At 40.3% G+C, this 14,812-nt stretch overlaps 1 protein-coding gene across 1 annotated transcript in view; it reads right to left on the bottom strand.

The window, feature by feature from the left end:
* The window catches only part of kiaa1217 (KIAA1217 ortholog), a 138,758-nt gene that overhangs the window by 111,933 nt on the left and 12,013 nt on the right, over positions 1–14,812 (bottom strand). The window lies entirely within an intron of this gene.

Below are 14,812 nucleotides of genomic sequence, written 5' to 3'. Positions count from 1 at the left end.
GCTGTGACAAGGGAAAAAAAAGAGAAAAGAAGTTGGCTGGGAGAGAAAAAGACAGGAACATCAAGCTCTTCTCTCTCTCCGAATCCCCCAAAATACTCTCTTTTCTCACATAAAGCAAACACATTTCTTTTTCTTTTTTTCTGACAATGTGCTTGAAACAATCAGCTGACCCATGAAATTTCTTCTACAGCACACAGTGATCACTGCCAGACAAGCACATAAAAGTATGAATCCATGTTGGTAAGGCAAGCAGAGAAAGAGCATAAAGAAGCAGCTTTCAATCTTAAAAGCAAAACACTTGTCATTGATTTTTATCTGTTTATATGGTGTAAAAAATTTAGATATGTACATACATCTCTTTCTCTCTCTCTCTCTCTATATATATATATATATATACACACAGTTTGCTGATGCTGACAGGCTCATTAACTCTACCAGCAGGTCACCTTTTTTTTTTTAAGCTCTGAGGCTGTGGCACTTGTGTAATATTAACAAGGATGCAAAATGGACATGTGATATATTGCACAGGGATGTGATTGCGTGCGTACTGACTAAGCACTAGAAAATGGATTACAGTGAGCGAAAGGATCAACTGTGGCCAGGCAACACATTATAAAAGAGCAACAATCCACATGGACTGGGCTACGAGCTCAGTGATGATTTCTCTTTTTGAACCGGTTCTGCACCACTCAGATAGGAAAAAAAAAAAAACACAGAAAAGTCCCAATACAGAAAAGCCAGATGTGACATCCACTGCTATGCTTGGAACTATTAAACCGGATGGCATGATTAAATAGCGCAATAGAAGTTTACATAGCAATTTAGAGGTAAAACACACACATGCACTCTCTGTACAGAAGATTTAAGCTCCTCCCTCCAGCGGATTGCCATTTTCACTACTAAGCCCTCTCATCATGATGGGAAACATTACTCATCATATAGATATGAACTAATAATTATATGGCCACATATCTGTATTGCTTTAGATAAAGAGCAAAGCAGATTGACCTACATACTTTCCCAATGAACCGTTCGCTGACAAAAAATCTGAGGGCTAAGAACCTCATGGGAACTGCTGTATGTCAGATGGATTTTAGAAAGGGAGAAAAAGTGAAGAAGCTAGAGACATTACCATAAGATTAAACATCAGAATTGTGTCAGATTATATTTCTGTGTCACCCGTTTGGCAGAGTTCTCCCATGTTTACGAAATCGTAATGCCAAGGATTACGTCAATCCTAAAAAATAAAAAAAGTGACCGTGATAAAACCAACTCCATATAGGTTTTACTCTGTGACTGAATGGTAACTCTCTCATACTATAGTTGAAGCTATTTGTGCATCTGTATGCTGGGAGTAAATGAAAGCCCTCTTTGTGGGCTGGATGCCTCCCAGGCTTGAAGCCAGTTCTGACTGTACAGCAGACAAACGCCGGGAACTTGATTCAAAGGCTTTTAAAAACATAGTATTTAGGCATGGGAATGTAATTTGAGTTTCCCAATTGAGCCTGCAATGTGATACATTATAAAATAGCAATATCCAGACATGGCATCGATGTGCGTTTCAAACTAGAGGAGCAAAACAATCACCCACAAGTATTCCACATTCAGAAATAGTCGACGTGTCATTTGAAGCTTTGTAAGATCACAAAAGACGCAGGAATAAGTAGTAGGGTTTAAGAGTGTAATAACGGACTGAAACAGAAGATGGCAGTACTGCATGTACAAGGATGCCAGCTGCCGTTAAACCCCGAAGAAGAAGAAGCTGTGTCCCAGAATTCATAGCGCAGCCCAGCTCAGTTTCCAACAATGGCGGCAGCTAGTTAGTTTTAATATTGCTCTTATTATTCTTTCTGGGTCACAAAATAAACGTTTAACATATTTTCAGGCGAGAATGTAACTGTGTAAACCTCAAATATCTGCTCAGTTTATCAAGACACCACATATTTTCAAAAGTGCTCCGACGTTTTCGGAGACGTCTGTTACCCACTAGCTCGATAGCTAGCCGGGGGCAAGGCTCACTAGAGCCCGTGAGAACACCGGACTCCGGGCAAATCGTTAAACCCACCACCGTCTTTCGCTACTCAGGTTAAATATATATAAGTCACTTAGATAACGTCAATGTTATTGTTTGGCTTTTTTTTAGTATTTTATTTGTTCCTGAGTAAATCGGTTTGGCTGAGATTAAAGTTATAGTTTTTGTCTGTGAAGGTTCTCAGTCATCCAGGTCATTGTAGTCAAAGGAGCTTGCAAAGAAAAGCGTCTGGACTTCTTTAAGTTGCTTGAAGACGTTTCACCTCTCATCCAAGAAGCTTCTTCAGTTTTAAGGTCAAATGGTGGGGAGTCCCAGATTTAAACCTAGTCGGAGTGACCCCCCACAGAGGGACAAAAGGACCCCCTGATGATCCTCTAATCGCCTGAGCCAAGGTGTGAAACTGGGTGTGGGTCCCAATCAGCCAGGGTTTCGGGTGAGATCATTGTGAAATCTGGCCCCACCTTATCATGCGAATTCCTGAGATCAGATGGCCCAGGATGTGAGTGGGCGTTAAGGCGTCTGGGGAGGGAACTCAAAACTGGATTATAGATGGCAGAGAGTTGGTGTCGTAAACCACCGCCTCTGTTCAAAGATGGTCGCTCACAGTGGACATAGATGGCTTCTTTCACTCCTCTTTCAAACCATCTGTCCTCTCTGTCCAAAATGTGAACATTGGCATCCTCGAAAGAGTGTCCTTTATCCTTAAGATGCAGATGGACTGCTGAGTCTTGTCCTGTCGAGGTGGCTCCTCTAAGTTATAGTTTTTACATAGCTGAACAAACGTCAAGCAGACAACTGATTATCAGAAGTGTGAGATATTTTAGATAGCAAGGAGTTTATTAAACTTCACCGAAACAATCTGCAAATTTCATTAAAATTTAATAAACTATCATCTTGTCTTTATTTTTAGTTAGCACATACCTTAAACACTTAAAGTTGTAAGCTAATGATAGTTATATAAGAGCAGATGCTGCTGGTGCAATAAGCTGTACGCTTTACGTCCAACGGATGCATGATCTGATTAGTCGACTAATCGCAAAAATAATCAGTGACTAGTCGATTATCAAAATAATCGTTTGTGGCAGCCCTACTGTCAATGTTTCAAATATAAGCAGGGAGTAGGCAGCAGTTGGAGGACTGATATGTTTGAGTTGTGGCACTGTGGCATTGGTGGTTATAGGAGCAAAATCCTAGAAAACTTCTGCTTATGGCTTATATGTGTGGGTAGGAGGGGCTGTTTGGCATACTTAAGAACGTTAGAAGACTCAGCAGGGTTGTCTGAGTGCCTTTGTGGTATTTCTCTAATTAACTGCCTTCAGAATCTGACAGTTATTATTAGACCTGGGGGCAGAGGTTAAAAACTCACTCCCCATTAACTGAGCTGTAGCCTCAGCTTCCTGTATATTTTCCAGCATATGCACAGTTTTTGATAATCAGCAGAACGCTTGCTGTCAGACCTGACAAACGTCTGACAGAGATAGTCTAAAGCTGCTATCACGAACATTTTTGTCATAATAGGTCAGGTGGTTATTGGAGTTTTCTGTGACTTTCATCCAATTATTTTTATTTTACCCAGACGCAGCTCTATTTTCTTATCCCTATCATCACTTTCAAAACACATTTTTCTTTAGTAAAATGCCTTTAAAATTGAATAATGACCAAAACAAACTGTGAACATCAGCAACGTGGCTTATGATGAACTTGAAAGTGCTTATTTACTATGCAAGAATCTTTATATTTTGCTTCAAAGGAGCCAGACTTTCTTGCAGCCTGTTGAAGAAACATATTTTTCCAATTTTTTTTTGTGTTGAATAGTCAAAAAATTGCAAAAATAAAACAGTTTGACAGACAAAATTTTTTATTTTTGCAGCAACAAGGTGATTCCCCCCAAGAGCTACTTGGCACGCCTCAACATGATGCGCTGTGTGTCCTTAAAAATTCTGAGGAAACTGAACAGGTGAAGGACAAAAAAAGAAGGTGCAGGTCTAAAAAACAAAAAAACAAAAACATCTGCAGCAGTTGAACAGGAATCATATCCTTAAGAAACAGGAAAAATCCAGCAAAGACCTGAGATTGGACTGCATCTGGCCCTTCAGATGAGCAAGTGTTCACTGAAGTATCATCAGAAATGGGCTCAGTGGAAGGGTGGCTGTTAAGAAGCCATTCCTAACAACGGGAAATCCAAATTTAACATTTTTGGTTTGAATCATTATTGATATATACAGAGGTGAGGAGTGACCGCAGGGTGGAGGCTCTGTCATGGTTTGGAGCTTGTCAAAATCTGTGAAATTATGAATGCAGAAAATGTACTGTTAGATTTTTAGCCATGCAGTCCTGTCTAGAAAGCATCTGACAGCGGCTTCATTCATTAACAATGATCCCAAACACGCTGTCAGTGCACTAAAAAGGATACCTGAGTAAAAAAACATGCAATGGAACAATATCAGTCATGGATTGGCCTCCCCAGAGCGTGTAGCAGTGTGTAGCAGTGTGAGATCATCTTGGGGAGAACAGGACAAAAGCCAGCCAGCATCCAAAGAAGAGCTTTGAATGTCCTTCGGGATGCCTGGAGAACTATTCCTGATGACTAACTATAAAAACGACACAAAAGCTTGCCTAAAAAAGTCCAAGCTGTGTTGAAAAATATTGACTTTCAAGCGCATTAGAATTGTACAAACTCTGTTTTTGCCTTGTATTTCCGTGTATGTTTGCACATTTCAATAAATAGTTTTCACCTATTTCTCATTTTTACAACAAATACGAAGAAATAAGTTGTGGCTCACGACTTGCACAGCACTATTTTGGAAAACGCCTGTCTCTTTATCAGCAAAAAGCTCCAGTATGTTCACCAACTTTGTCTGGGAGCTGTTTCGCGTTGAGCAGGTGGGTTTATCAGAGCTGATTTCCTGGAAACAGCTGTCTGCTGTGGTTGATGAGAGCTAAAAAGAGGGAATCAAAGCTGCGGATCACCGCAAAGTATCTGCAGACAGACTTGACTGTCTGTTCATGTAAAAAAAAAAAAAAAAACCCAAAACAAAAATGTCAGTATCTGTAACTTACAAAGGACAAGGAGGTGGACCTGAGAGTTGTGGGATTTAGGAGGGAACGGAGGTGGGAGAGGGTAAGTTGTGTATGTTTTCCAAGCCCTCGGGGGGTTGGTTGTTTCTTTTCCTACATTCCATCTCAGAGCTCCCTCCCAACCATATCGTGAATCATTACTGACTGTAACATTCACTCAATATCAGCAGCTGAATCAGTTACTGAAGGCACACTACAAGCTTGACAGAAACGCACAGGCACACACAGACACAACAGCAAGCAGGGAGGCAACTTGTGCTACAGCAGTGTCTATGTGCAAAAATGCAGATTTTCAAACTAGGCTGCAACGCTCTCTCTCTCCTGGCTTTTCTGTCATCGTCCAGGACGCATTACACACCGCCACAGAAATACTGTTGAATAATTTTTAAACATACAGCTCATTGGAAACTGCTGTATCGTGTAGAACGGGTTTAGTCGATTTAACCAGGCAACCCACATCACTGAGAGTCAAACTCTCATGGAAGCTACAGTAAAATGTAAATGTTCTTCAGAATAACAGCTCCTCAGCCAAGCAAACCACCACATTTTTGTTCTCCGTACTTTACATACTCATAAAATGAACGTTTGAGTCTGTCTAGACCTCACACTCTGTTTAAAATTGATCAACAGCATCAACAACTTAAAACTATCCTTCTTTTTTCCAACACAAAATCCTTTACTCTCCTCTTTAGATTTAGCTGTTGGACTGGTTCCAGCTCCCGGGGTAAAGAAAAGGCAACAAAAGAAGTCTATAAGACGATGAGACTCACTGACAGTCAGAACCAATTAGTCCCAACGCTCTGCTGCTCCCTGGGGAAAGTCACCTAGCATGTCACATTATCTGCTGCTTCAAGACATTAAATGCAGGACTGATCACAGCAGCAGGGGCTGTCACTCACTCAACAGACAGCAGAGACGACTGCCCGGTCAGGAGAGCCGCTGTCTAGAGCATTATCATCAGCTGTTGCTTAAACAAACAAAATTGACGAAGGCGAGTCTACATTATTGTTGACTCATCTGTGCACTAATTAAACATCAGAGCGCGGCTTGATGTTTTAAAGCTGGCTACAGTCCACTCGCAACTCTTTTCTGATCAGACTGAAACTTAAAGGACGACACAGCAGCTTTCAGTAAGGCCACAGATAATAAGTAGGATATGTTATGTCGGTATATCATGAGCGATGAGCTGATATATACTCACTAGCCTCTTCATTAGTTGCACCTAAAGCCTTCAGAACTGCCTTAATTCCTTATGGCACAGATTTTTGAATCCGTAGGAGGATCAGGCTGTGGAGAGATACATGCTTACATCGTGTTTGCGTTAAATTCTGACCCTACCAGCAGAAATCAAGACAATGGTCTTTTTTTTAATGTTCTGTTGCAGATTTTGTGAACTGTAGCTTTAGTTGTGTGTTCAGAGACGCTCTTCTGAAATAAGTGGTTATTTCAATTGCTATTTCCTTCCTATCAGCTCAAAGCAGCACACTCACTGATCACTGGATATTTTCTCTTTTTGAGACTAATCTCTGGAAATCCCAGTAGATCGGCAGTTTCTGAACTACTCAGACCAGCCTGTCTGGCACCACCATTTTTCCTCACTCTGATGCTCAGTTCAAACTTCAGCAGTCATGTCTACATGCCTGAATGCACTGAGTTGCTGCCATGTGACTGGCTGATTACATGTTTGCGTTAACAAGCGGTTGAACAGGTGTACCTAATGAAGTGGCCAGCGAGCGTATATGATTTAGAACTAGGAGCACAGAACACAACAGAGTTGTCCTGCCAAACAAATTGCATGATACGTTTTTGTTAAAGAAGTACAGCTAGACTGTGACATATTTTTTTTATAAGATTTCTAGACTCTTGGTGGATTTGACACACGACACCACTGCTCGACAGCCTAAAATACACAGTGGTCTTTGTTACTTTGGCAAATTTACAAGTTTTTTAATTTATGATTTTCATCTGGTTGCGCTATGCTTCAAGTGTCTGATCACTAACCCTTGGAAACAAATTGCGTTTTTAAAGTTTCAAGACTTTTCAGGTGTGGTACCAGGTGTGGACATCTGGAATATGCTGAAATATAATAGAAAACTTCAAACTTCTCATTGGAGCCACTAAGCACAGAACGGGAGTTTCTTCAAAAGGAAATGATGAATTTATCTTCTCGTATCAAATGATTTCAGAGCACGTTAGAGCATGTTCAGAGAGTTTACAAGATCATCAAACAACTGCAGCTCCATGTAATTATAATGTGACTTAAGCAATGCCTGATGTGAGCTGACTGATCTGTTGTATGGACTCTACCATCTACCTTTAAAATGACCCCGACAGAAAGCAAACTCTATGGTCATACCATCTCATTTTGGTGTGATCTTGTCATTTTGTAACAGAGGAAGAGAATGAGCTGAATGAAGAGTCATTAACACAGCTTTTAGTAAGAATGCTGATTCTGCGTCACTGTGAAGTCTACCTCCTCAAGTCCTGTCTTTGGGGCCCCCCTGTGGCTTTATGAGTCACTCCGGCTCTCCACCCTCGACGGGCACGGACATGTGAGCAGTCACATGCTAACAGCCTCCTTACACACAGTTTGGAAATGTCCAAACATATATTTTCCCCCTTTTACCCCAGAGGCAGCGGCTAAGCGTTAAACTCACAGCCTCGTCCTATCCTTTACGCCTCAGCATTTTATCAGAGCTTAGCTTCTTATCTGGACAGCCTGTCGAGTATGTTATTGGAGGAAAACTGAATGCTTCTGCCTGAAGTCTATAAAGAGGATATGAGGACAGACAAACTACCTCTCCATTTAGACTGATGTAAATAAGAGGCTTCTCTGCTCTCTTTATGGCTTATTGATTTTTAGTTCAATCACTGGCTGCAGACCTAGACAGAAAGAGGAGAAAGCAATAAAAAGAAAAGAGACAGAGAGGTGTTGTTACCAAATCCTGAAAGAGCAGCATCTGTCTTACAACAAAGACAGAGCACATTCATAACAAATGATATCATAAAGCTCATGGGAGTGAAAAAGTATGGACTTGCATGCATACAATCCAGCAAAAAGTACCAGATTCTTATGCATAGATTCCTGTGGTACAGTGCTTTCTGTCTCTGGTCAAGGTGGAAAACTACCAGACAGATGTGATAGGAAACCACAAAAAATGTATTATGTTGTGAAAACAATAGTACCTCTGTGAAGGAATTAGGCAGATGAGGTTTCAAACATCAGCTCTGAGCTCTTTTAGATTGAGCAGTCAAAGGCAAATGCTCCAAAGCAAAGGATACCCAGGAAAAACACTTCCATCGGCTCTTCTTCTCTTACAAGCTGGGAAAATATAAGATATTCAAAAGCAAATAACTCCAAGATGAGATATCTGAAAAACCTGTAATTTTATCTCCAAGCTGCTCGTCATTAGCGCAGCTTAATTAGATGTGAATATAAAAACATGCACACATGAAAACACCCAAGTAGGAGCACACGAAACCAAGCCGTAAGGGCCTGTTAGATCTTGTTTTTAGGAGCATGTAAACAGCTAGAAGGAGCTAAAGGAGCCTTTTAGGGAATCATATATTATGGAGGACGAACGATGGCGTGCTGGGACAGCTGCAACCTTGGTTTCTTTCTGCTTTTGGCTCTTAAAGAAAGAGGGATCAAGCACACGTTCAAATATAGACCATAAATTCACTCATGAGTAACAAAATAGCGCACAGAATGGTAAATGGTAAATGGCCTGTATTTATATAGCGCTTTACTGCAGAATTCAAGCTTTAACTTTATGGAAATATAAACTTACATGATGTGTGTCGTGTTCTTGGTTCAAAGGTCAGCAAATCCGGGGTTGAGCCAATAGGTGGTTCCACTTTATGTGTCTTTATTGATACATTTTATTTGTTTTCTCCTATTTTATTCACCATGGATATAATTCTATGGTGCAAAGAACAAAAAATATATATTTTCCAGACGATGGTGAGGATATTATGATTTAAAGGTAAGAAATGCTTCATCCTAGCTGACATATGCTGCTCAAGAATCTGCTGGCAGAACAATATGAGCCTTAATGTGGCCAACGATAAATCCTGCAGCAATTATTCAGGAGGTTTTTCAACCTGAAGTAACCAGTGTTTTATATCGATGACTTCCTCTCTACTGTCGCAGCTGCAGTGTGTCCAAATTTATGCTCACAACAGCTATTTCATTTGTGACCTTTAACATGTGAAAATGCCATTTGTCTAAGCGCTCTCAGGGGGATTGGAAATAATCTGTGTGTGTGTGTCTGTGTCTATATCCTGCATGTGTGCATGTCTGTGTGTAAACATGCTTGCCAAGAAAGTAGATTTTCATTAGAGGTTTTCATGGCTTCAGTCTCAAAACTGAGCTGACAGCTTTCAAATGAGCGATTACCAGCCCATAATTTTGCACACTTTCACTGGTAAAAACCACTCCGCACCACATCACAAATATATCAGTCATTTAAATTATATCACAAGTTGTAAATCAGACTATGTGGAACACACTATGGGAGTTTTACAGTGGTAAAGAGAGTGAGGCACAGAGGCATGCATAAAACATTATAGGATTGTTTACAACGTGACCTCATCAGTAATAAATTATTTGTCACCACTTAACAGTGTCTATTAAAATCTGTAATTAATTTCAAAGCTTGCTTTAATCTCAAAATCTTTATACGTACATGGGAAAAGGGAAGACAGATTAAGCTAGCCAGCCATGCAAGGAGCTCTACAGAGCTTCAGTGGCATTAAATTTCTTCCATTCCTCATTGAGCATCTTGGGCCTCCTCCAGTGCATAAAACCGTTTATCCTGCAAAGTGCTTGCATGAGATGTGACTTACAGAACTGAGAAAAAATCTCGAGCCAACCTTCTTTTTTTTTATGTGTGGTTATAAGCAATAGTTCTTCAGGCTTTCTGAAGGTCTTTTAAAGGTTTTCTTTGGGCACTGGTTGTTTTTTCACTCGTTGTAAGTCCCAACCTTGTACCTGAGCATTTTCCGATGTATGTTTGGTTGTTTGTCAGCCCACCTTACACGTACCTATGAATAATTCAAGCATAAAAAGGCGCCTCACTCAAAGCGTGTGCCACTGTTGTGTTCACACATAACAGACAACTTAGCAAAGAACCAATTTTAAACTGTCTTTTAGCCTGTCATAAAAATACATGATTAGTTCCCATTTTTTCAATTCAATCTATGCAAAATCATAAAAATAGCACAGTTCATGAAACAGAAATTTTTTTTTTTTTTTCACTAACAAAGTGATTCCCAAAGAGAATTAGCAATGTGGAGTGTCTCAGCATTCTGTGCAGTGTGTCCTTGAAAATAAAGTTGAAGTAAATGAAAAACAAAGGAAGCAAAAGGCCTAAAAAAAGTGATGAACAGTATCTGAAAGTCATATCCAGCAAAGACACGGCAACCCAGAGATAAATCTGGCTCTCGAGTTGAACTAGGTTCAGGTTACTTTATTTGTACCCGTAGGTAGATTTGGTCTACAGTCATGAGTCATCCATCCTCATTGCACATTTTCAACAGACAGCAGATACTGTAAGCGTGGTACAAAGCACTGTAAAAAAATAGCTAATAATAATTTTGAGCATCACATAACCAATAAAGTAACAAAGCTATGACAAAGGCTGAGGTATGCCAAATTAAAACTAGAGACAACAGCAACACGTAGTCTAAAGAGCTAAAAATGGTTTGGAATAGGGGGTTACAAGAAGTAGCCACATGGGGAATAACTGAGGGTGTTCTTTGGGTGTATTTTAGGGCAGAAACTATGCTGATCATGTTGATAAGTTATTTCAAATATGTTTTTTTGTACCACAACAATGTGTCACTCAAAGGGATGGGCAACAAGAACTAATTTTATAGTGGTGCTGCTATCAGTGTTTATGTAACCTTAATTCATTCAAACATATCTGATGTTTTCAAATGTCTAGTGACAATGTCTACACATGTTTCTTTTCCAACTATTTATTTATAAGTGACTTATGTATGTATGTATGTATGTATGTATGTATGTATATATATGTATATATTGTACTATTCTTAGTTAGCGTATTGTCTGTCTTGTCTTAATGTTGGTTTAAAATGGAGCACTGTAACAAAAAATAATTTCCCCCAGGGATCAATAAAGTATTCTGATTCTGATTCTGATTCTGAAAGTTTTCTGTGTCATCCAGTGATGTTTGTTAGTGCTGTGCTTTCCATTCGTGGCTGACAAAGGAGAATGTTCAGAGTGTGGATTTGCTTTTCTATATTTAATGAAAATGCAGATAAATGCAGTGCATGTATTTCAAAATGTAGTTGGCCATAAAAACCAGAAGCCAGAGGAAAGGCTGACAAATAAGGTTTTGTTTTTTTTTACAAGAAGAAGTGCAGCATATTTTCTTGATTTATCATGACAGCCACTGAACTGGCATGCTCATGGTAATATGGTAACAATTGTTGTTGTTCTGAACTCAGGACAAAGTTACCTCCAGTTTTGAGCACTAAATGAGCAGTAGATCCATCTTTGTCAGTTAGGATATCAATCAAACCCATTCTTGATTGTTGAATCGGGAAAAACAAGAAAGGAAAAAAAGTATTTCATAGGGTAGCCACTGAATTTTTTTGTATAAGATTTTTGACCCTTCATTACAGTGGAGTCTAGTTGTTTTAGGTACAGGATACTCTGTACCCAATTGTTAGCATAGCAATGAACAATGTCTCCTATATATAGTTAGCCTAAGTTTGAACTTAGCAGGAACTGTGCAGAACTGCTTTTGACCTTAGATGCACAACACCCAAACACCCTCAAATATGCTAAGCTTGGGTTGATAAGCTTTCAAAAGTAGCCATCCTCACTGTTCTGGCTACAGGGCGTATTAACAGTAGCATCAAAAAGGTATCAACTGACCTAATAGCCACGTGCAGAACAAGCTAGTATCAGTTACACATTTATATTACACATAAACATTAAGAGTTTTCGAGAGCCAGAAATCTAAGACAAAAAACCTACATAATAAGTATGTTTTTTCCTAAATGTATGTGTCTGTGTGTGTCTGTGTGTGTGCGTGTGTGCAGTTCCCAAAGTCTCTGCAGTAAGGGAGCAACAGTGGGGGCAAAGCGACACATGAACTGCAGTGACAGCAAACACCAGCATCCATGTCACAACACCACAGGAAGTCCTCCAGTGGTACGCATAGATGCGAGTGGGCAGACCTACATACACACACGTGCACTGCCACACAAACACACAAGGCTTCAGTCAGCAGCAGAGATCTGCTGAACCAACAGCATGGGCTCCGCCTGGATAAACGCGGGACAGAGATAAGCATCTGATGAGGAGGGACACAAAAGGAATGAAGACACGAAGGGTGGCACATTGGGGTCTAAATATGAGGTGTGAGATAGGTGGGTGGTGTTAAATTAAATTGCAGTTAATGGCGCTATGAATGATGGGATGGAGGTAAAGTTGCATGACTGAATGGACAAGTAACAGGGGTGCAGGGGCCACTCATGCAAGATATGAGGCTGAGTTTTAAGGGTTTTCTCTCAAGACATAAAGAAACATATTCAGTAGCTCTGCTCCTCTTCAATATGTCATGCCTGAAATTCTGCAGGAATAATGGCCCCCAAGCTTTATGGTTTTCCTCTATGGCAATAATCTGAATTAACAGTCCAGTTCCTGGGCTAGAAATAGCATTTGCTTCAGGCTAATTGTAATAAATTGCATACAAAATAGCTAGCAGCAAATGTTGGCAGCCCAAGCTAAAGGGAAACAGTGCATTAAGTCAAAATGTACTGAAGGACAAATCTATTCTCACGCAACAACATATTTATCTGCTCAGTCTTGAGAAGCTTTGGGGGGAAAAAAAACACAGGGTTTCTGTCAGTGTCATTTAGAAGTGAAATGTTTTGCAACCACTGACCGACAAGACTCACTCACAAGCTTCAAGACTGTGCTGTGCTTAAGCTCTACACTTCAGTGGGTCTTTATTTTCTAAAGTTAATTCATCAAACGTGTCTTTTCATGAGGAAAGGGAACATAACTAGAGCACCAGCCCACACGTGTTTTTGGTTGGCCTTTGTCCTTAGAACTTAGATCAGAGGTTAGTCAGGGCCCAACCCTCATCTGACATCTGCCCTGACCCTTTGCCTTGTCACAGGCTTGTGTACACACACGTTTCAGCCTTCGGGCCCAGTCCAGACTGAGCTGGACCCCCCTTTGGTGTGTTTCCTGCGCTTTGTCGCACTTGGTCTCCCTAACCGTTTCTCCCGCTTCCCCAACGTGCTGATGAAAGAACTTCAGAGCCCTGATTCATCTGGGCCAAGGCCTCCTTAATGAAATGATGAACTCACTCAGAGACGCAGAGACGCTCTGGGTGCCAGAGAGGCTGATTAAAGAAAGAGTGGGAGAGAGAGGAAGGATAAAATGTATAGAGGGGGAAAGGAGGGGGAAGAAATGCTCCTCTCTTGAGGTGGAACTAGTTCTTCAATCTCTGCTGCCCCACTGCTCCAAGTGGAAAAGGGAGGAGGGAGGACTTTGGCCAAAAAAACCCCTGAGTCTGATCCTCATTAAGAAGCACAAAGAACATCAAAGACTAACCCCAAACCTCTATCAGTCAGGAGCACCCACAAACGCCATGATATTAAAAGTCCTGAGCGCCATTCAGTGTCAAGTTCTGAGGAAGGCGCAGGGACTCGGGTAAATCTGGGCCAGAGAGACTTTGAGGTTATGAAGGTCAGTGGAAAGTTTGAGCTAACTCTTCCTCACCTCAGTCACTCCCCACTGTGAAAAAGCTTTTTGATGGCAGAAAAAGTAGGCGGCCATGATAACTAGCAGCTGTGGGTTAATAATGTTAACTAGCAGCTGGGAGTACATTCTTGGCTCAGTCAACAATGGTTTAGTCACATGCACATGAGTCACTAATCAGCTTTACTTTCCAGTAACATTTATACTCTCGCTTTGAAGCTGTGTCAAGGTCACTTCTTCAAGTGCTACTTCTTATAGCTACCCCCATACAGATGATAACTATAGCAGTGGTAGTAATGATGTGAACATCTGAGGTAACGCTTGGTGACTTTTCTTTTTATTTGAATGCTAATCACAGTATGCTGTGTTTTCATTTTTAAAAAAAGATGGGAAACAACTTATCTATCATAATGAAAATGCTGATTATACCATCTTCAAGGCAAAGACAAGGCATCAGTTTATTTAACTGAAGTAATTTATTTTTTACAGTTACATTTGCTCTAACAGTAATTTCACTGTAAAAAAAAAATGTGTGGGCAGTAGAAAAAACACAAAGGTATAAAAAAAGACGCACAAGAAAGAAAAAACAACCAGTAAAATTAGATTCTGGAGGCATTAAGGCATTTATTCATCATGGACTGGCTGAAAGTGTCAATTGTTAGAGAAATGGACTCTTAACCATAATAGTGCACGTCGCAGTTACAGTATACAACAGTTAATGAGTATACATTTGATCTTGGTCATCCAAAATGTGCAGCTGGGCTTACTCTAATTGCATCATACCAAAATGACTCAACCAGCAGCGTCTGTTGTTGATACTGGGGACAAAAAACAGTAACAATGTCTGTTTTATTTGGCTCGGGTGAGGCATGAATCCAAAAAAAACTAAGTCTGAAATACTTATAAATTAATTGAATAAATTACAGCACACACACACACACATGCAAACGTCTGTG

Source organism: Mchenga conophoros, linkage group LG9 (genome assembly GCF_057382185.1).
Source record: "Mchenga conophoros isolate Kocher_MC1m ecotype Shallow Benthic linkage group LG9, M_conophoros_male_GT1.1, whole genome shotgun sequence".
NCBI classification, from domain to species: Eukaryota; Metazoa; Chordata; class Actinopteri; order Cichliformes; family Cichlidae; genus Mchenga; species Mchenga conophoros.
This window is presented reverse-complemented; position numbering and strand designations above follow the sequence as displayed.